The following is a 22,196-nucleotide window of genomic DNA, read 5'->3' as shown; positions in this document are numbered from 1 at the left end:
TGACTGTCATCGAAGCATAAGGGCAAACATTTTAGTGTTTCAGAATGAATTTTTTAAAAAGCATGTTTCTCGCACGGACAAGTTTACTTTGTTTGCTTGTCTCGGACAACCACAGAACTAATTTGTTTTTGCACACGAAACAAAATAACATGTTAGTTTATCTGAATATACTGTGAATAAGTTAAATTGTACACAAATGCAACGATTAATTGCACTTTTTCCAATTCGAAAAACAAATGAAATAGCTGATCGTGCAAAGCGTCTTTTTCAAGTAGCATGAACGTAATAAAACTATAAATTTACCAGCAGGAAGAAAGATAAAAACTACACCGACGAACAAAAAAGCAAAAGAACAAGATACGTTAAAAATAGCGGTAGATTTCCTCAAAAATCTACATAGTGTTCCAAAAGAAGCTCGTAAATGAACTTGCGCTTTTATTGGAATAAGCAGCTGACAGAAGAACTCAACCACATAGCAATTATTGGACCGCCAATCCCAGTGCATGCTTTACAGCGTAATCCGTTGACAAATGTCAAAAATCATTCGTTGTTTGTTCTTTGAAGTTTGCATTTCAAGGCCAAGTTCACGCATACTTATTGATGAATCATCTCCCACGCGATGCAACAGCGTCTGCTCAAATTGTACTGTGCGAACAGTTCTATGATGGGAACATTGGCCAGTGCGACCCAGTTTCTGTCCACGGATAGAAATTTACTCCAATTAGAACGCGTTGCCCTTCCCTTCTTTCGGCTTTCCGGACACCACATCCTGTTGCATCACACATTAGATGCATGCCTGCAAGTTGCTATAACAAGTAATGTCCCCTCCTTCTTCAGCGAACAGTTACGAACTGTAAACGGTAAATTTCCATTTCAGAATATTGGTCCCTTACTTTCGTGTACTCAATTTAGTAGTCTCCATTGTTTGCATAATTCCATCGAAAATGTTAAGAAAGCACCGTACAGAAATGACTTGATCATCGAATTGCAGGAAGCCGCCTCCGAGCGAAATCTAATGAAACATCAGTAGCTAACAAGCATGTCATTAAAAATGAAATGCGGTTAAGCTCGCTTTAGACTGAAGGTCTTCCGCAGTCAACTAAAACACGTCCCACCACTAAGCGACGTAACCAAATACATGATACACAGCTGGGAGTTTGAATAGTAATCGTTAGACGCACTTACAATCGAAAAAAACCTGAGTCTTTTTTCCTCCCTCCCTCACTGCCTCCTTCTGCCCATCCTTACGTTCTTTCTTTTGCCCAATATCGAGAAGCCAGATATATGAAATTGAAAGTTCCTCGCGTGATACACCCCTATCGCGCCTTTCCACCCACGAATCTGCACAGAACATTGTAGACCGGAGGATAGGTAGCGAGTTCATTGCCTTCTCTGTGGCGTATACGTCGACTGCATAGAGCTTCGTCATAATGTAATGGTGCCACTGGACGCAGAATAAATCAGACCATATGGTGGCCATCTACTCGCTACGATCCGTTGACTTTTTGTATGTTTTGGAATAGCAGCCTTCCTTATACTCATATTTCTCAAAACTATTTCGGGGAGTATTGAAATAAGTCGCAGATGTACTGCGAATAAAAATGTCACGAACTTTTTTTTAATAATTCGAATAGGTGTTAGATTGTGTAACAAGTCCTAACGCGGGAATGTTACTTTCGCTGCACGCGCCTTTCATGCCCTGGCACGCATGTATCGATTGCTTTATTTTAGGTGAGACTAAAATAAACGGGTTTTTGCGAAAGTGCATTAGATCCGAATGAGAACTTAAGCTGCCGCAGACTGATTTCCAATTTCTACTGTGAATCTTATTTTATTGGATACCTGCAACACGCCCTTAAAGACGTGACCGTTATTGTTGATCGGTAGAAGGTAAGTGAAGAATTACAGAGACTGAACCTTGTAGGGGTTAGCTCTATTGCGTACCATCGTTTAATGGTATGTCGTGAGGCTGTTCCGTCGCCGTTATTCGGCCTGCCATTGTACACTGACGTCGAACTACTCCTTAAGATATGCTTAAGAATAGCATCTGCAAATGAATGTCCCCCTCCCCCCCCCCCCCCCCCCCGCCCTCCCACAACGATTACGCTGAGACATACACAAAAGTTAGTGTATTAATAGCGGTTACATTAACACTTCGGTTTCAGGTGTGTGTTTCTGAAAGTCTACGGAGTTCTGTTATTTATATTCCTTTGAAGCTACAGTTGGTGTCTGATGAAGATTGGGCAGCTGTAAGGTATGAAAACTTCTGTGGATATTGAAATGTAATGTTAAATTGTTGTGTCGATTATTTGCTTTGTGATATTTATATGTTGATCTTTTCATGTTTGTACCAGCTTAAACGCAGTATGGTTAAATTAAGTACAACTACAGCAGCAGGTCCCGTTGTTGTAGGACCGAGTTAGCATCGCTTTCTGGAGAAAACATAACTAAAAGATACAGACTCGAATTGGGGACAAAAGAAGATTAATGCACAATATGAATTAAAAAATCAAATGGCTCTGAACACTATGGGACTTAACTTCTAAGGTCATCAGTCCCCTAGAACTTAGAACTACTTAAACCTAACTAACCTAAGGACATCACACAAATCCATGCCCGAGGCAGGATTCGAACCTGCGACCGTAGCGGTCGCACGCTTCCAGACTGTAGCGCCTAGAACCGTATGACTAAAAGATGGGACAGTTTGGTAGGACACATTCTGAGGGTCCGAGGAATAGTTAATTAGGAAATGGAGGGGACTCTTTGGTGAAAGTAGGAAAATTGTAGATGGACACCAGTAAAAAAGTTGAAATAGGTGTAGCTTACAGTCCTGATGCAGATATGAAGAGACTTGTAGGATAGACTAACATGGAGAGCTCCATGAAATCTAGTATCTTCGGCCAGAAAAGCACATTAATAACACAGACAGACAATGTCGGTAATCTAAGTATTGGGAGGAAGATATACCAGAATTCGTACTCACTGCACCACTAATGTGAATACGGAGATAATTGTGATTTTAGCATTAGTGATGATTATGTGGGCTACCGACACCGCATAGCCTGCAGGTAATCAGTTTTTTTCCTCTGGAAAGTCAAATATTTTGAAAATATAGATAGTGCTTTTTTGTCAAAGCGTTACACTCGCGAAGAGAGGTGTGCACAGACGTCAGAGGAACGCAGTCACGTGCTTCGGTGGCCAAAATTGCTGAGCGTAGAGGGATTGGTTTTTTTAAGGTTGGCTGGTAAGAAGCTATGCAGCCTCCAATGCAAGTCATCTGTGGCACTCATCACTTTTCTCTCTTAAGGGTTAGAGCTGCGTTTAGTCCTGCGTGTCTACTTCACACGATTGTTTACAAGTTCTCTCGGCATGTTCTTTTCCGTTGTAATAATTGTGCTGCTGAATGTCTTCCAGTGTATTAGGCGAGCGCCCAGTAACCACTGACGCCAGCATCTGTTCTGTAAGTCCAAGGAACACGTTCCGGGACGTGTGAGATTGACAGCATCGACCTGGTGCGTATCTGTTGGATGTGCATACATTTCAGTGGCAGTTTGAGTCACGTTGTAGCCGCGTGAGCCACGACTGGCAGGATGTTCTTCACTGTCGCCTGCACTCAGCTTTTTCTTGCCGTGCAGCATCGATAGATCACGTACGAGGAGAACCTCCAGCAATGCAAGTAATCTTTTTGCATTTATGGAGTCAATTTTTTTACGTCCTGTGCCTGAATTCCCGGAGTCCTTTTTACCATCACACGCAGACTTCCTTTGTTTTTCTTGGAGCTCGTAAATGTTACGGAGGTTGTTAGAGACATTAAAACTGTCCGTCAAGCAGAACTGCAGTTTATTAGTCGTTTTCAGGATACGGAAAGTAAGTTGGTGCAATCCGCGTAAACTATAGTGTTCAGTGTCGAGAAGTGTACTTTACAAGAGCGTTGCTTGCCTTGCCTTTCGTCAGCACTTAAATCATCTGCTAAATATTACGTTGACCTAATCCCTACCGTGACACTCAACGGTCACATTTGTTGTCACATACCGCATGGAGTGTGAACCAAAATATCTCTCAAGTGTAAGAATGAAGGACTTGTAAGCTCGGTAGAAGATAGATGGTCTGACGTAGTCTGAAGGAGGAAGGAAGGGAATTTATCGACATAAAAAACCTACATTATGGACAGGTAGACAATTTAAGAAAATTCTTTCTGGAACGAGCAGAAACTAGCTAAATACACAAAGCAATCACTCATATAAATACATCGGCTACACCACTGCAATTTCATAACAACTTCTACAACCCTTTAGATCACATAACATCAACAGATACAAGGAAAGTAAATTGGAAAAAGAAAACACTACATGGCAAGCACCCGTATCATCTAACACAGCCTCACATCGATCAAGACGCATCCAACACATGGCTAAGAAAAGGCAATATATACAGTGAAACGGAAGGATTCATGATTGCAATACATGATCAAACAATAAACACCAGATATTACAGCAAGCATATTATTAAAGATCCCAATACTACAACAGATAAATGCAGACTTTGCAAACAACAAATAGAAACAGTAGATCACATAACAAGCGGATGTACAATACTAGCAAATACAGAATACCCCAGAAGACATGACAATGTAGCAAAAATAATACATCAGCAACTTGCCATACAACATAAACTAATAAAACAACACATTCCCACATACAAGTATGCACCACAAAATGTACTGGAGAATGATGAATACAAATTATACTGTAACAGAACCATTATAACAGATCAAGCACCACCACATAACAAACCTGACATCATACTCACCAATAAAAAGAAGAAATCAACATAACTAATCGAAATATCCATACCCAATACAACAAATATACAGAAGAAAACAGGAGAAAAAAATTGAGAAATACATCCAACTGGCTGAGGAAGTCAAGGACATGTGGCATCAGGATAAAGTTGACATTATACCAATTATACTGTCAACTACAGGAGTCATACCACACAATATCCACCAGTCATCAACGCAATACAGCTACATCCAAACTTATATATACAACTACAGAAATCTGTAATTATTGATACATGTTCAATTACCCGAAAGCTCCTAAATGGAATGTAACATATACCGTACAGTTAAAAGGAAGTCACGCTTGATCAAGGTCCACGTCACTTTCCATTTTTGACCAGACATAACGTCTGAGAAAAGAAAGAATAATAATAATAATAATCCGTTTCCGAGATACAGGGGCTCCGATGTACCCTACCTGTACACGTAAAATCAGGTGCAGACGGAAACATAGTTTATAAAGTGATGTTGCATGGAGAAATATGCCATAAACTGTCTTCGTTATCATCAGACGTGTTCTGTGGACCCTATGTAGTAACACTGCAGCACATACAAAATTTTTGTACATGTAAACTGCGGTCTGAGGTCTAAAATTAGTTTCGCGTTATTTCAATCTCACGTAATAAACAATCAAGATTTTACTGATCCATAAAGTTCTTTTCCTACGAGTGACATGCCCTGCACTAGCAGGAAAAAGAAGGGAACGAGCGGAAAAATGATCCCATCGGAGCACAAAAAAATGCGAATATAATCGTATGTATTTAAAAGATTGACTGAAAACGGGAGTACCAGTTGGCTCATTGTACCTTCCTCAGCGCCATTAAAATTTTTCCCCAAAGTTTTGTCCTGCGAACACATTCGCGCTTTTTTATGTGGAATAGATAGGGAGGCAATGGCATTGGGAAAGAGACTGAAAAGTAATAAATACTGGAAGATATTAAGCTGTGGTTGTGGTATAGAAAGGGCGAAGGAGACAACGGCCGTGTGAGAGAAAGAGAGGGACACAGCGACGGTGCAACATAGCTGACAGTGACAGAATAGCTCTAGGAAACGAGTGAAGGAGACAGTACTAGTGGGAGAGGAATAAAGTAAAAGTAAAGTAGCAAGTGGGTGAGAGGCAGTGGTAATGACCATGAGGAAGAGAGAGTTAGTGAGAAGAGAGAGCCGCAGTGGAAGGAATGAAAGAAGTAATAATAGCAAGAGGGAGATAGTGACAGTGAGAGGAGACAGTAGCAGTAGCAAGACAGAACGAAGGGGATTATGGCTGTGAGACAGGAGACAGTGACAGAGAGATCATGAGAATTGGTTGGGCTAAATGAGTTAGTGATAACGGCCAAGTGGGAGAGTATGTGCATGAGTGACTTAGAGCGACGGACTAGTGCGTGTGAACGAGTTGCAGTTGGAGGTGTTTGTTGGAGTGAGAGGTGAGTTCATGTAAAAAGAGCGCCAATGCGTTCGGATCCCAAAATTTTTGGGAAAATTTTTGCAGATTCCGAGGAAGATAGAATAAGGCAGCTACTATCCCACTTTTCAGTCAGTCTTCTATTTAACCAGGAGCATATCCGCAATTTTGTGCTCCGATAGGCGCATTTTTCCTCTGGTTTCCCACTTCTATTATGGTTTTTCACTTCTATTAGAACTGTAATTTTACTATCGAAAGGAAATTTTAATTGTATTAAATCATAATTTTAAAAAAATGACATTTCTGTTTTTAATTACTATTCGCTTAAACATGAGGTATTGACAATAAATTAAAGTTCTGTAGAAAAGATTCGAAACATCTAAAAGAAAAGAAAATACTTTTCCATTTCTAGAGAATGAGTAGTATTATTGATGTATACAATTTTTCATGTAATTAAGCATTTCTCTGCAAATTTTAATTTAATTTAAATCAAGTAGGTAATTAAAAAGGAAATCAAGTTCTTTTTATTTAGAAAATGGTTGACTGTTTATTAATTAACGTAAGTATTTGTTAACAAATGTTGTAATAGACGTCGCTGCAGGCGAGTACCTTTTGTACTTGAAATGCTTGGAAAAGTTCAAAGGATATTTTTTCGAATTTTTATGAGAATTGCGTTGAACTCTTTTAGAAAATTGTCTGGATACTTAGCTTCAAATCCTCTCAGTATGAAAAAAATGGAAGAGGAGAGAGCAGTGCGCTAGGTCCTGATGTTATGACACGCGGATTTAGTAGTGTCTGTAATGTCGGCAGTATCGTCCTCTCTACTCACTGGTGACACACAAATTGTCTACTTCAGTCGGCGCCGCACGTGGTTTAAGCAGCATAATTTGGTTGCTTCATTAGCTGTAAGTCCAGAATTCATCATGCGAGTGCTATGGTTTTCCATACATGTCAGTGTTTAAAATGCACTAACAATAGATGAATCTTCGAAACTTCCATGTGGAGAACTCGTACGCAGCTTAGCTGACTCGGTAATAGGGGCCGTGACGAACAAGGTGGCTTCGTGGTACAATCCAAATGTTTTCTGTAGGAGTGAAATTCGTTGACATTGCACGCCTGCGAATGGCGTTGGCAGCTTAAAGCTGTTACAGATAGGTGCCAATTCTACAGTTCTGAGTGGCTTTATTTATAGGATAAAACAAGCAAGGTATGAAAGAGTTGTGACTGCCGACGGTTCGTATATTACTGGGTTATACATATTACCTGCTGATGATCGAACAACAGTCAGTACATAAGAGACAGTCAAATGGAAATGAGGCAGATGGAAAAGAGTGAGTAAACTGTTTGTTATTTTGACAATAACCGTAATAACTATTAATACGAGGGGCGTTCAGTAAGTAATGCAACACATTTTTTTTGTGAAAGAAGTTTGCTCTTGTTCACGTAGGAGATCGGACAGGTTTGCGCGACCTTGTTGCGATGGTGACAAACACCTCGCCCAACAACTCACCGTGCTTTTATTCACTGCCAAGTCTCCATAGACATTCTGCAAGCGCCTATCAATGCCTGCGATGCTGTGGTTTTCCGCCAAAAGAAATTTAGTGGTAGCTCTCTGCTCGGAACGCACCTCGGTTAGACGCTATTTTGAAGGTTACCTGTAGCGCCGCCAACTATGTTAATTTCAGGATACTAAAGGGTCTGAAGTGGGAATATTCCACGATGGCTCACAACCAAATTCCGCATTTTTTCAGCCGAAATCGGGCGAGATGTGTCGCTTTACTTATTGAACGGGCCTCGTACATTTATACCATTGTGAGACAAGGCATTCAGTGCCTTCATGGAATCATGTGATTGTGCCGAGACGTGCACTTTTTTGTTCGAAGCAAATTGACGGCCACTAATGTCTTTCTTTAGACATCCAAAAATATGGAAGTCGTACGGGGAGGTCCGTTTCGACAAAGAATGTTACACAGTTATTTTATGAATTATATTCTGATAATGCTTACCCTTTGCTTCCTATCTTTGACCGTGACGTGGGAACTTCTTGAACCTACAACCAAGCAGAGAGGATTGTGCTTTGTAACAGTGGAATTTACTAAACTAGTATGTGTTTTATGGCTGATTAGTGTACTCATCTCGAACTAGTATAGAATTGTCAGGACTCCTTTATAAGTGGGGTCAGTATATGTATTGAGATTGAAGATCACCGTTTCAGATATACTCTGGAATAATTCTATTTGAGTATTCTCAAAGTCTTGCAAGAGAAGGTATACAGTGATTCTGTGATGAGGAGATAAACTTTCAGGGATGATAAAGAAGGGTAAATCTATCAATTTGAGATAAGGGACCCAGGTCCAGAAACAACCGAGTTACAAGCGAAAATCGTTCTGATGCCTCTGACAGTGGAGTACATGCACCGTACCGTTATTACTAAGACTGTAGGGTTGTCAACTTTCAGGTCTGGGAATATTGGCCAAAACAAGAAATGCGTAACTTAAGAGCTGCGAGCATTTGTTCAGAAGAAGAGACGGCGATCGCAGTAGCGAAGATGAACAAGTGCTGATAGCTCTTAAGGTCATTTTCGGACCAGTGGCTCTTGCTTCAAACTGATACGTTCTTCATTATCGCTGAAAGTTCGTAACAGCTTCACAGATTCACCCCATGTATATAAGCGTAATGGAATGAGAAATTTTTGAGTTCAACATTAGTAATTTTTTCTTGTAGAACAGTAATATGCTGTGGAGGAAAGCGGTTTTCATTCAAATAACGGAGTTTCTGTTTCTCCAAGAATCCAGTAGAAAGTGTATGGTCCCATCATGTCGGTCCCTCTACTTCATGAGAATTTGCTCTTTGCTGCTTTGTTGTGAGGTGCGTGGTTCCGGAAGTATTTTGACGACTCGTCTCGGATGCATGGTAGTACTTTAGTAACTTCCAGAATCTTAAGATTTTGTTCAGAGTGCATATAAAAGAACAATGAAAATTTCTGGAAATTAATGTACTGTATTTGGACAATCCATATTGATGGCAGAGAACTTAATTCGCATGAGCGATTTCAGTATTCTACAAGTTCATCTTCAGACGTGAAATATACTTCTGACGTGAACATGAAATTGTTTAACTTCCCAACTCGATCATCTGAATTAAATACATTCAGCAAAAAAGCCAAATGGTTATCCCAATAACAGTGTGTTAATGGAATATTGCTAAACGCTCCTCGTTCCATCCATGAAGATGAATCACACCAAAATTCTTCAAGTTACTTAATCATCCGCTCGGTGTTACCAGAAGCTGTTCAGAACAGTTTATTCTCGTCAGCGCAACTATTATTAAGAGGCCACCATCACAGTTGTAGTGTTAGAGTGAGAAGGAAGTCGTCAGTTTTGTACTTCGTGAATAATTCTATCGTCTTCCCGTAGAGATTTCAAGGATCCATGGAAAACCTAAATCTTGATAGTCGGACCGGGACTGTAGTGTAGTAACACTCCAGTATCTCTCTTCATCGACTGAGTCTGGATGCTAATGACTGTTCTAGGAACAAGTTACATTCCAAACCATGCCTCCTCCGTAAACACTTGCCTATCGCTTTGTGTGTTTCTTCTTTTTTTTCTTTACTTTTGTAGCATTCCGCACTGTAATATCAATCGGCCAATATTATCAGTCCTGTTACTCCTGGGAGCATTCACATACAGGATTATTGTAAATGATGGACCCATTTTCAGAACTTCGTGTTTATTTATTCAAATACAAATACAAATACAAAATGAACAAGCTTTATACTAACAAAAAGAGGAAGTTTAAAAGTTTTTTTATAATGTTTTATATCAATTTAATGAATTTAATAACTTGTAATAATGTGTGATTAATTAGTTTTTAATAATTATTTAATAATTAGAAATGTGATAAATGTTCTTCAATGTGGCCTCCGTTGGCTGCACGGCAAACATCGATATTGCAGCCAAACTTGGCCCACACACTCGAGAGCGTATCTGCTGTTACTGAGTGCACGGCAGCAGTGATCCAGTTCCGTGGGTTGTTCAGAGTGGTTGGTGGAGACGGGACGTAAACAGCTTCCTTCACATAACCCCATAAGAAATAGTCGCAGGGTGTGAGATCATAAGATCTCGGTGGCCAGAAGTGCAGAGCCAGGTCCTTAAGTCCCCTGCGACCGATCCAGCGCTGAGGAAGAGTGTCACTCAAAAAGCCCTACATCACGGTGCCAATGGGGCGGAGCTTCATGCTGTTCGAAAATGAAATCCTTGGAGTCTTCCATAACTTGAGCGAACAGCCATTGTTCCAACATGTCCGGGTACGCGATTCCCGTTACAGTTCTTTCCGCAAAGAAAAATGCTCCATGAACCTTTGTGCGGGATACGGCACAGAACACGTTGATCTTTATATATGAAGATAGTAACTGTTCTCGAAAGAACAGGTACCATTGATGACCGTGGAGCTTCTCTAGAATAAATGATAATTAATTGAAACTCTCAGCTGCCGACAGGTGTTGTTGATATACCTCGATGGGGACAGCTGAAAATGTGTGCCCCGACCGGGACTCGAACCCACGATCTCCTGCTTACATGGCAGACGCTCTATCCATCTGAGCCACCGAGGACACAGATGAATAGCGCGGCTGCAGGGACTTATCCCTTGCACGCTTCCCGTGAGACCCACATTCCCAACTGTCCACAATCTACATACGTAATGTATCTAATAGATATTTGCCCATCCACTCATTACTCGCGCACACTTTAAGGTGGCGTTTCCCGTAAGAGTTCGGGCAACTGACAAAGGTCAATGGCTGGGTAGCTTTTAACTATATATATGAAGATAGTAACTGTTCTCGAAAGAACAGATAAACTGATGACCGTGCAGCTTTTCTAGAATAAGTGATAATTAACTGAAACCCTCAGCTGCCGACAGGTATGTAGATTTTGGACAGTTGGGAATGTGGGTCGCCCGGGAAGCGTGCAAGGGATAAGTCCCTGCAGTCGCGCTATTCGCCTGTGTCGCAAGCAGGAGATCCCGGCTTCGAGTCCCGGTCGTGGCACACATTTTCAGCTGTCCCCTTCGAAGTATATCAACACCTGTCGGCAGCTGAGGGTTTCAATTAATTATCATTCATGTTGATCTGTGTTGAGTCTCTTTCGTGTTGCAATGGTGAATGTGGATTTTCCAAACCCCATATGCGAATATTGTGTCTGTTGACTTTTCCACTAAGTTGGAATGTGACTTCATCGCTAAAAATTACCCGTTGTAGAAACGCGTCATCCTCCACCTTTGCTAGCACATAACCACAAAATGCGAGACGCTTCTCTTTGTCATTGTGGTTGAGAGCCTGCAAAAGCTATAATCGGTAGGGCTTGTACAGCAAACGCAGTTCAGAACTTTCCATACAGTTGGTTGGGGTATTCCAAATTCTCGACTGGCTGTATTGGTAGACTTACTGGGACTGCGCACAAAACTTTCTTGAATCCGTGGGACGTCATCTTCTGACACAAGCGGTCGGCCTGTGCTTTTTTCCTTTGCACTCATTCCCAGTCTGTTTAGATTGCTTAAACCAACGGCCAATGCTTTTGCGAGCAGATGATTGAATACCGATTTTGGTACGAAATGACCGCTGCATTGCAATTTGCGAGTCACTTTTTGCGAACTCAAGAGCGCAGAAAACCTTGTGCTCCACAGTCGCCATCTCACAAGTGACAGTGAAACGGAATGACGGCCATATTGCCGTGCGAACTCTACCGGCCGCCTCTGAAACCATCACCGCCCGCCAAAACTTTGAAACTTCCTTTTTTCATTGGTGTAAAGCTTGTTCATTTTGGATTTGTACTTGAATACATAAGAATTTTTGCTATGATTCAAACTTTATTGGCGGCGTCGATAATCTTCAGGTTTCGAGTTTGCAGCCGATGTAATGTTGCCAGTTTGCACTTAGGATGAAGTCCAGGTTGAGAGACAACAGATTTGCGGTAGTCACATCTCAAGGAGGCAACTATGGAAACTCCTGCAATATTGTGTCTGCTACGAAATTGAAAATCAGGAGAGCAGCATACGTACACTACTCATGTTGAATGTACTCCACTAACAACTTCCATATAAGCAGTGCTGGTGAACTGCAATATCTGACTCGTGCTACATTTGAACATGACAGTTTCTTTGTTATATGTGGCAGTCAAATATTTGAAACTTCATAATTGCAGACTGGGTTTCAGGATCATTTAACAACGTGTGCAGTTTCTCTACAATTATGGAAACATTTTTTATAATCTACAACATTCCTGTGAAGCAGCTGAACGGTTATCCTAAAGCAACCAGAACTCATCTTTTCCACTTAGTTACATGGTTTATAAACATTATATGAATCTGTTTTGGCAAAACCAAAACAGATGTTGTAAAACCAACGTAAACTAAAGACCATCAAATTGTTAGCAGTGTTACCTCCTGTGTGATACTGCTTTTTTTCTTTGTAACTTGTATGCTTTTGCTACGGATTTGTGCAGCTACAACCCATGTAGATATTAAATTGCGAGAGTACTCTATGCGTTACCCAGTGAAGCAACTTCTCTGAAGTAGCCTGTTGTTCTCTTTTTGTTAGGGCCCAACGTCCCACCAACAAATGTGTTCAAAGAGGCGATGGAGCCCCTCATACTTGACATCAGTAAGGAAGGGAAGTGGACGTGACACTTGCTAAGAGATGGGATTTCCGTGGAGTAATTTAGAGAAACAACGTCAAACTAAAGTTGAGTGCTTGCACCTGGACTCAGATTTTGGCCCTTCCGAACACTGTACAGCGTACTGAAACTGCGTCACCTTGTGAGGTAAGTATTTTTCCGTTCTTTAATTTTTAATTAGAACTCAAAACCTTAGGAATAATGGGATCATTGCGACCATCAGTAGTAATTTTTGATAAGCTTTTGCCGAGAATGAAGCTCCGTGAGCTGCCTGTTTATAAAATGAATTGCACACTACGGTCCACATGTTCCGGTAAGTTGAAGCAAATAAACAAGCAATGCGAGGAACGAGTATTTTACTTCGATTCCGATCTGAATCTGTGATTTGCATGTGATCATCTTCTAATGTGTGTTTCTGTTCAGTTCTTAGCCAGTGTCTTCCATGCAGTCTATGCTCCTCGGTATCAGATTAAACACTGAGGAGTGCTGCGCGTGAAAGACGTAAAAGGTGTGACGAGGTTTAACCAAGTACCGTGGCAAATGTTTCATGAATGGTCGTAAGATACCGAAGAGATGCATAGTCCGACCCACAGGAAAGATGACCGATTTTATATGCAGTAACTACTAATGCCACCTGTGAACGGATGCATGAATTAACCAGCGTGGTGTTTATTCTACCTTCTGTTTTAAATTTAAGAGCTGTGGCATCACAAACTGCGCATAATAACCGAAACTTTGCCTTAAGTTTTGAAACCCGGTTGTGAAAGGAGCGACATCGTTTGGTTTTAAATTAGGTAAAAGTGTCACAGACACTTCTGAAACGACACTAACTGTTTATAATAGTAAAGCAATGAGTCGTAAAAGCGGTGTAGTGGCATGCCAGTTTCGTGACGCTGGAGAGAGCATTGAAGATGATCCATGTCCAGGAGCATCATTAACAGCTCAGAAAGTGGTAAAAAATTCTTCGAGACGATCGTTCTGCATCTAATAGGTTAACTAAGGAGCTCACCTGAATTCATAAAACAACTGTGCTTCGCATTCTAACTGAAATTTTGGACAAAACGAAAATATGTTGTCGCTTCGAGCGCACTCACACACTTACGGTCAAAAAGGTCGCAGAGTGGAACACTGCAGAGACATAAAATGATCGGCTGCTAGGGACCCATGCCTGGTCACGAAACACTGTGTGTTCAGTTTTAACCACTTACAAAGTGCCAAAGCGGGGAATAGAAAGGTCCAGAATCTCCAAGACTGAAGAAAGTGCGCAGGCTGTGTCAAGACGCTGCTCACTGTTTTCTGTGGTTCAAAAGGAATCATGCATTAAGGATTCGCTGCAGGAGGTTAAATTGTGAATGTTTGTTTGAAATCGTTTATGGGCGAGAATTGTTCGGGTTCGACCTGAATACCGCAATCAAGAAACATGCTATTTGTTGGACTCATCGTCGCACAAAAGCAAGAGGGAGAGCAATTTCTTGGTTCAGAAAAGTATAGTGATGCTTGGACACACTCCTTATTCGCCTGATTCAGGTTATTTGCAAAACTGAAAATGAGAATGAAAGGAAAGCGTTTCGACACGAGTTCAGGTACCCACAAGGCTACGACCTTGGTACTGCAGACATTTTCAGAGGTTCAGTATAATAATTGTTTTGAACATTATCCGGTGATCCCAGGAAGCCAGTATTGATAATGAAAAACTACCCCTTATTCAGCGGTAGGGAGATGCTGAAAGGTTAAAAAAACAGATGCAGAAAGATTGTTTTTGGGATGAAACACTACAGAGGTACCATGGTCCCCTGTTTGATTGTTTGGGGGCAAAAGAGAGAGAGGAGAGAAAAAAAAAACCTCAAAACTTCAAAAGATTCGCAGGTTACTGAGTGCGGAACGTGTGAGTCTTATAATCTCAAAGACCAGAATCGATTTTCGCTAGGAGGCCTAGCAATTTTTTATTACGTTTACTGAAATTCTAAATTTATTATTAAATAGATATGTGAATTAACAAATTTTGAATCATTTTTTATTTAATATTGTTAAGAAACTAAATTAAAATTCGATGCAGACATGCGAAATGCCTCATTATTAAATGAAAAAAAAAACTGTATACATCAATAATAGTGTAGAAATAAAAAAGTATTTGCTTTTTTATTTGATGTTAAACATTTTTGTGACAAATATTAATTTCTTTTGAACACTCGCATTTTCATGTGATTAGTAATTAAAAACAAATATGTTATTGTTATTAAAATTGTGATTCCTTATTTGTTAACTATTATTTCCATTTGATAATAAATATAGAATTTAAATTAAGTAAGAAAAATGTTCCGTCAGAGGTTCGACTCAGGAACATCGCGATTTTATGACTTAGACGTTACGCATTGTGCTACCAGCGACGTTTTTAAAATATTCGAAACTAGCTGTTACCAGCTGCTTCACTCGTGTATCGGTAGTTTTGTTATGATGAGTGTTGACGAGTAAGCAAGCTGGTTATTTTACGAGATGTCTTGAGTGTGTAGTAGTGTAGAGACGTATGTATAAGAATGTTTGCAGTGCCAGTATGAAAGTGTTTCTATTGTTTTGCTGTATGTCGAATCTGAAAGCATGCATTATATTTTCTAATTATATTTAAAAAATGCCTCGATTCGTTACATCCATGGAGAAGTAGAGTTTTTAGAAGTTTCTCTGGCTCATCTAGTACAGGATGTGAGCTTGGAAGCTGTAAGAGATGCATTCCGCTCAACGTCTAAAATGCGACGGGCTTGTGACTGTTCTGTCTGTTCTAATGTTCCAAGTTCCTGCGGACCTGAGATTGCTCTGAGGTTTGTTGGATTCGAGCGACTTTCGCTTCTTGAGTCCCTTACAAGTATGCGCTAAATAGGACGTTTGCAAAGTTTATTGTTTCACATTTGGTTCTCGGGCGCAGCTATGCCATGTGGTGTAGGAACTCAATATTATAAACCACCCGCTCAGTAACATTGGATTTGCACTGTCACGGAATAATCTATAGACACTAAGAGTTGTCGACCATCGCGATAGTGTCGAGTGCATGCCTCTCACTTATACTATGTTTAAAAACGTTAATAACACTCAAAAAGATAAAACTTTGTAAAGTAGCCTTTGGTCTTCCTCAAGGTTAAGGCTATCTTCATACCAAATATCAAAATCGGTTCTGCTGTTTAGTCGTGAAGGCGTAACAGACAGAGTTACTTCCGCATTTACAATATTAATTTGGATATGGATGTTTTGTATTTATGGCTTATGGCAAAAGTATCTGCATTACATTAATTGCAGTAACTGATGACAGTACACGCACTACGTTAAAATTCCGAAGGAGGCTTCGTAAAGAGAGCGACTGAAATGCACTTCTTACAGTAAAGTTCTACATGATACCCAATATATGCTGAGTCTGTGACTACCAAGACTGCAGTCGAAACAGAACATATTATGATACGATACGACACGTTAATGACAGATTACAAGGGATCTTCTTCAAGTCAACACGAACCTTCTCACACTTAATTCGTTTCACCACTGCTGTTGCACAGGTTGACTATGATACGGCGAAAAGTGTGTGGGATCAAAAGAATTTTCGCGGATTATCTCGACTTGAGCAGTTAAGAAACCATCATCAACAATAACATGGTTCAGCGATGTTGGAGTCAATAGCTGTGAGGTGACGCAACGTAATTCTGAAGACAGCATCCATAACGAAATCTATTGTAAGAATCTCTTCAGTCGCCATAATGTTTCCAGAAATAATAACACAGTACTGTGGATTCTCATTTACTCTGACGAAGGAAGATCTGTCTGGTAAATTAAATCTAATTAATCAGTGAGACAAACTGCCACGATACGTGGTTCACAGAACTGCTAGCTGTACAAATGTCGGGGGTTTCACTTTTAGAAGATGAATTCCATTTCTGTTCGCAGAATTATTTTCGTTGCACTTTCTTTTGGAGGAAAAACAGCCGATACAATCTCATGTACTTTGATGATGGTCTTGTTCCTCGTCAGGAATTACCCTGTGATTTCTTAGTATAGAAGAAGTTGTTAGAAAGGAACTGTTTTACTACCCTAGTTAAAGAATATTATTGCAGCTCTGGCATTTTTTCTGTACAAATATCTATTACCGAGGTACTTCTCTTGTAGTTTTGATAGACGTGCTAAACAGGCAACTGGAGAACGTGATGTGGATCGCTGGACAGCACTCCACGCCGATGCTGCGCCAATAAACTCTGCTCCATAGCCGGCCGGGGTGGCCGAGCGGTTCTAGGCGCTACAGTCTGGAACCGCGCGACCGCTGCGGTCGCAGGTTCGTATCCTGCCTCGGGCATGGATGTGTGTGACGTCCTTGGGTTAGTTAGGTTTAAGTAGTTCTAAGTTCTAGGGGACTGATGACCTCAGCAGTTAAGTCCCATAGTGCTCCATTTGAACCATTTTTTTCTGCTCCATAACGAAAATTTGTGCCCCAGCAAATATAATAGGACTACTCACTGTCCTGGTCTGTAAGCACCAGTTGGATACCTCTTGTGAGTAACATTCACTGATATGACGCTCTTGTTGACATAAGTAGTACACCCGCAACCAGATATCGCTCGAACAGAGTTGGGAGAAACGACGTTACCCAAGTGGTGACTACTGAGGCGTTTGAGGATGATTACCAGCTTGAGAACCCTTGCGTGGTTCCGAAAGTGCAACTCTCCTAACTCATAAATTCCAAGTAGTTGACGTTAATTCGAAAAAAGTGATGAGTGCAATGAGAATGAGGCAGTATACATGAAAACTGACGCAGGTACTTTAACCGAAAAATAAACCTAAACTTTCGTTTGCTTCTGCAGTCTTCTAATCTTACTACTTTCACTTGTAATTGTGGTAGTCCAACTAACACGGGGGCAAAAATGTCGAAGTCGTCAACAAGTAAGTAGTAATTAAAGTGACTCTCTTGAAACTTCTCTGAAGCATACCGCATCTCTGAATAAAACTGTCCGAATTAATACCTTCAACATGACAGAGGAATATTCAGTCGACAAGGAAGAATTGTAAGCACTGAGCGTAACTGTCATCATAAGGCTGTCGTGAGATAATACATTTTCAAACAGTAGTACAGTTCTCTGGACGGTGTATTGCGCAGAGCCGCATAGTAACACGTCACAAGGGCTTAAACGATCAGGATGGATGCCTTTAGGCTGTCGACAGCCTGTCTTCCACGCCCTGTTTATGACTACTAAGTGCGATTCAAGCTGTCGCGTTAGTATTCACTCCCTTGTAAACGTCGAACCGTTTATGAAACGTTCCTGGGTTGTCTTATTTCTGATTTCTTTTAAAAATGTTGATAACTGTGGACGAAGCGATTTTATGCAGAGTGTTCCACTGAATAGGGATTCATTCATTTTCTTAATTTAATTGAAGAGAGGCAGATTTGATTATTACATGGAAACAGATACATAAATGACGATACACTTGCTACATTCGAAAACTGGAACTGATTGGCAACAAGCCTGCATACTCGTATTCTGCATAGCTGTCTCACGGCTATACCTACTTCCTCTTTTAGTGGCGAATATCAAGTACACAATCAGTGTCTAGTAACAAAACATTCAGCCGGCCGCGGTGGTCTAGCGGTTCTGGCGCTGCAGTCCGGAACCGCGGGACTGCTACGGTCGCAGGTTCGAATCCTGCCTCGGGCATGGGTGTGTGTGTGATGTCCTTAGGTTAGTTAGGTTTAAGTAGTTCTAAGTTCTAGGGGACTTATGACCTAAGATGTTGAGTCCCATAGTGCTCAGAGCCATTTGAACAAAACATTCGCTAGTGCAGTAGGAATATAAGTGTGTTTTCAGTCATGCGGAAATTAACTATTTCTTCCATGTCTCGAAACCGTTGGCACGCATAACGTTTTAAAACATTTACTCAATTACAGTAGTTTCGCCGCACTCCCCCCCCCCCCCCCCCCCTTTCGTTCTTGCTCCTACGACGGTCCAAACCCTCATCCAGCCATCCAGATTTAAGTTTTCCGTAATTTCCCTAAACCGCTCCAGGCAAATGCCGGGATGGCTCCTTGAAAGGACACAGCCGATTTCCTTCCCTATCGTTCATTAAACCGAGCTCGTGCTCCACCTCTAATGACGACGTAGTAGACGCGACGGGACGTTAACCACTCATCTTCTTTCCACCTCCTCCTCTTTCTTGCGAGGTCACCGATTTCCGTAAAGAAATCGTCCCCAGTCTTTATTAAAAGCTAGCGACCCGCCTGGCTGGACTTATTTATAATATGTAGTGGTAGACACAAACCTTCCTCCTGAATATGTCTAGCCCGCATCTCGTGGTCGTGCGGTAGCGTTCTCGCTTCCCACGCCCGGGTTCCCGGGTTCGATTCCCGGCGGGGTCAGGGATTTTCTCTGCCTCGTGATGGCTGGGTGTTGTGTGCTGTCCTTAGGTTAGTTAGGTTTAAGTAGTTCTAAGTTCTAGGGGACTTATGACCACAGCAGTTGAGTCCCATAGTGCTCAGAGCCATTTGAACCTGAATATGTCTATCTGCCAGTGAAAATCGTAACAAAATCGCTGCAGTAGTTCCAGAGATTAGCATTCAGATACAGACAGAAAAAAACTCGACACAGACTTTTTAATACGTATAGCTATTACAAAGGTACTGATAACCTCGCTTCTTAGTGAAGACCAATATTTGATCAACCTTGCAAAATCGATTAGGTGTAACATGTAAACACGACAGTAACAGCGGTTTCCGAAATTCGGTTTTTGTGTTCTAGGAGTTGTGTACCGTGTAAACCTGGCCACTTAAGTACTGTGCGCGTATTTTCGATCATTTGGATCGAGCGAGGTGGAGCGGTGGTTAGCACAACACTCGTGTTCAGCGGGAAAACTAGGCGAACACCCGGTGGTAGTCCATATTTAGATTTTCCATGGGTTCTCTAAATCATTTAAGGCAAATGCTAAAATGGTTCCTTCGAAAAGGATACACCTATTTCTTTTTGCATCCATCTCCAGTGACGATAAACAGTAATAATCTTTATTTTATTTTCAAGTCCCAAAACGCACACATTGTGCAGGCTCATCTTTCCAGACAGGGAGAATGTTGTTTTGTCTCTAAATAGAAGTCTGTGAAGCCATCAATTTCAAACCTCCCTTCCATTTCACCACTGGAACATCTTCGGCCTTTAGACTAGGACTGTGATGAGCTCGAGTTTGCAGCTCTTAGGTTTAAGCCTTGTGTGGATAATCCACAATGCAGTTGACTGTGCCTTGGACTACGGATGGCTAGTCAGGCTCCCCCGTTTCCTCGTTTGATCCTCAGTATCTCACTCGGATGGTTATGCATCGCAGTCTTCGGCACGGAAAGTCGAGTAACATTTCTGAGTACTGCAAAATACAAGTGTTGTTCAAGTATTAAAAAAGAAATTGATCTGGCTTAAACTGTTGTCCAACACAATAGCGGTAGCCCGAACCTCAAAATATCGCGAGTATTGCTATTCTTCTGGTAACAGTCGTTACATGACCGGACTTGTTTCATATTCCAGAACACACTACGCTTGCTCATATTTATTGGATGACTTATTTGCGCTTCCGCTTTCTAGTAATAAAGTGTGGATGCTAAGCGAGCCTGGAATGTTTTAGGACTTAACGTAATCCGTGAAGTTTATTATTATTATATTAAGCAAAGTAATGGTACGAATTATTTGCAGAAGAATGGAAAAACTGGTGGAGGCGGAACTCGGGGAGGACCAGTTTGGATTCCTGAGAAATACTGAAACACGTGAGACAGCACTGACCGTACGACTTACCTTAAAAGATAGACCGAAGAAAAGCATTTGTAGATTTAGAGACCACATTGAGTCTTTCAAATGAGGAAGGTAGCAGGAATAAAATAGCGGAAGCGAAAAGTTGTTTACAACTTTTACAGAAACCAAAGTGCAGTTACAGGAATCGAGAAACATCAAAGGGAAGCGGTTGTTGCGAAGGGAGTGAGACAGGGATGCAGCACCTTCTCGATACTATTCAGTCTATACGTTGAGCAAATACTAAAGGAAACCAAAGACAAACTTGGTCACGGAATTACACAGTACAGAGGAAAGAACTAAAAACGTTGACAAGCAGTTGCGTAATGTACAGTGTTTTGAAGAGGTTATTAGAAGAAGAACAACAACAAAATTCTTCTTATTATTATTATTGCTGGCGTAAGAAAAGTTGTGAGGGTGGGTCGTGAGTCGTGCTTGGGTAGCTCAGTCGGTAGAGCACCTGCCCGCGAAAGACGAAGGTTACGAGTTCAGGTCTCGGTCCGGCACACAATCGGAATCTGCCAGGAAGTTTCATATCAGCGTACACTCCACTGCAGAGTGAAAATTTAATTCTTTTAATATTATTAGCGTAGTGTGTGTCTGAAGTGTTTCACAGTCTTATGAATAAGCCTCTCTAGTGTATGCAAAAACTTACGTACTCATATCGTTTTAAAGTTTCTTCCGATATGAAAACAGTATTGTAGCATATATGACATTTAAGATGAGATGAAGAGCTCCAGGTTGAAACATGATGGAACAACCTTTTTCGCTGTTTCGTTGCGGGTGAACAGACGGTGTTCGCAACACAGCGGAAAGGGGAAAACGGAACAGGTGCACCAAAATCCACTTTGGGCTAGTTGAACTTACCCGACTATTTGATGTCGAGAGAAGGTGATTCCTAGTCTCGCAGCCTCATTTGATAAGTACTTTTTTCCTACTTGGGATATTTGTGTTTAAAGACGTAGTTTATTATACCTCCCTTTTGTTACAACTAAAATCTTTGAGCTTATTGTTTTCCCACACACGCTCGTGTCGCTTTTGAAATTTGGTGTTGTCATGATCATCAGTTATAAATATGAGCCCAGTATGTATGTAAGTGTGCGGTGCTTACGGAATACACTAAACGTAATGGTTGATAATATTGAGTAAACGGTAATCATGGCTGTTACGTATGAGATAAATTTCGGACTTTTAACGACCCGTGAGCATAAACGTGAGACATTACTATTTACTCATAATTCCAGCACATTCGCCAATTTCCTTTGTTTGGGCTCACGGCGACTGCAGTATAATGGTAGTAAAGCGTTGCTTTGTTCCTAGCAAGAAGGTTATGAGTGATCTTCTACCATAATTGTTTCTGATTGTCTTCTTTCAGTGCAAAATACTAGTTAAGGTATTCAAAAGTGAATGTTGATCTTGAACAAAGATGTATTTAAAAAATTGTAAACATTCATGTTTCTTCAAAGTAGTCGAATGTCTCCAATATCAAATAAGGTGTG

The 22,196-nt window shown here is 41.0% G+C and overlaps 1 protein-coding gene across 3 annotated transcripts in view; it reads left to right on the top strand.

Moving 5' to 3' along the window:
• Nucleotides 1-22,196, top strand: part of LOC126259219 (uncharacterized) — a 1,236,031-nt gene that overhangs the window by 277,635 nt on the left and 936,200 nt on the right. The window contains exon 2 of one of the 3 annotated variants that reach the window (XM_049955826.1): nucleotides 12,838-13,060. The exons of the other annotated variants lie outside the window; for them this stretch is intronic. The gene's annotated coding sequence lies outside the window, so the exon portion shown is untranslated. The remainder of the gene's footprint in view (nucleotides 1-12,837; nucleotides 13,061-22,196) is intronic. 3 annotated transcript variants of the gene reach the window in all.

This window comes from Schistocerca nitens, chromosome 5, assembly GCF_023898315.1.
Source record: "Schistocerca nitens isolate TAMUIC-IGC-003100 chromosome 5, iqSchNite1.1, whole genome shotgun sequence".
Lineage (NCBI taxonomy): Eukaryota > Metazoa > Arthropoda > Insecta > Orthoptera > Acrididae > Schistocerca > Schistocerca nitens.
This window is presented reverse-complemented; position numbering and strand designations above follow the sequence as displayed.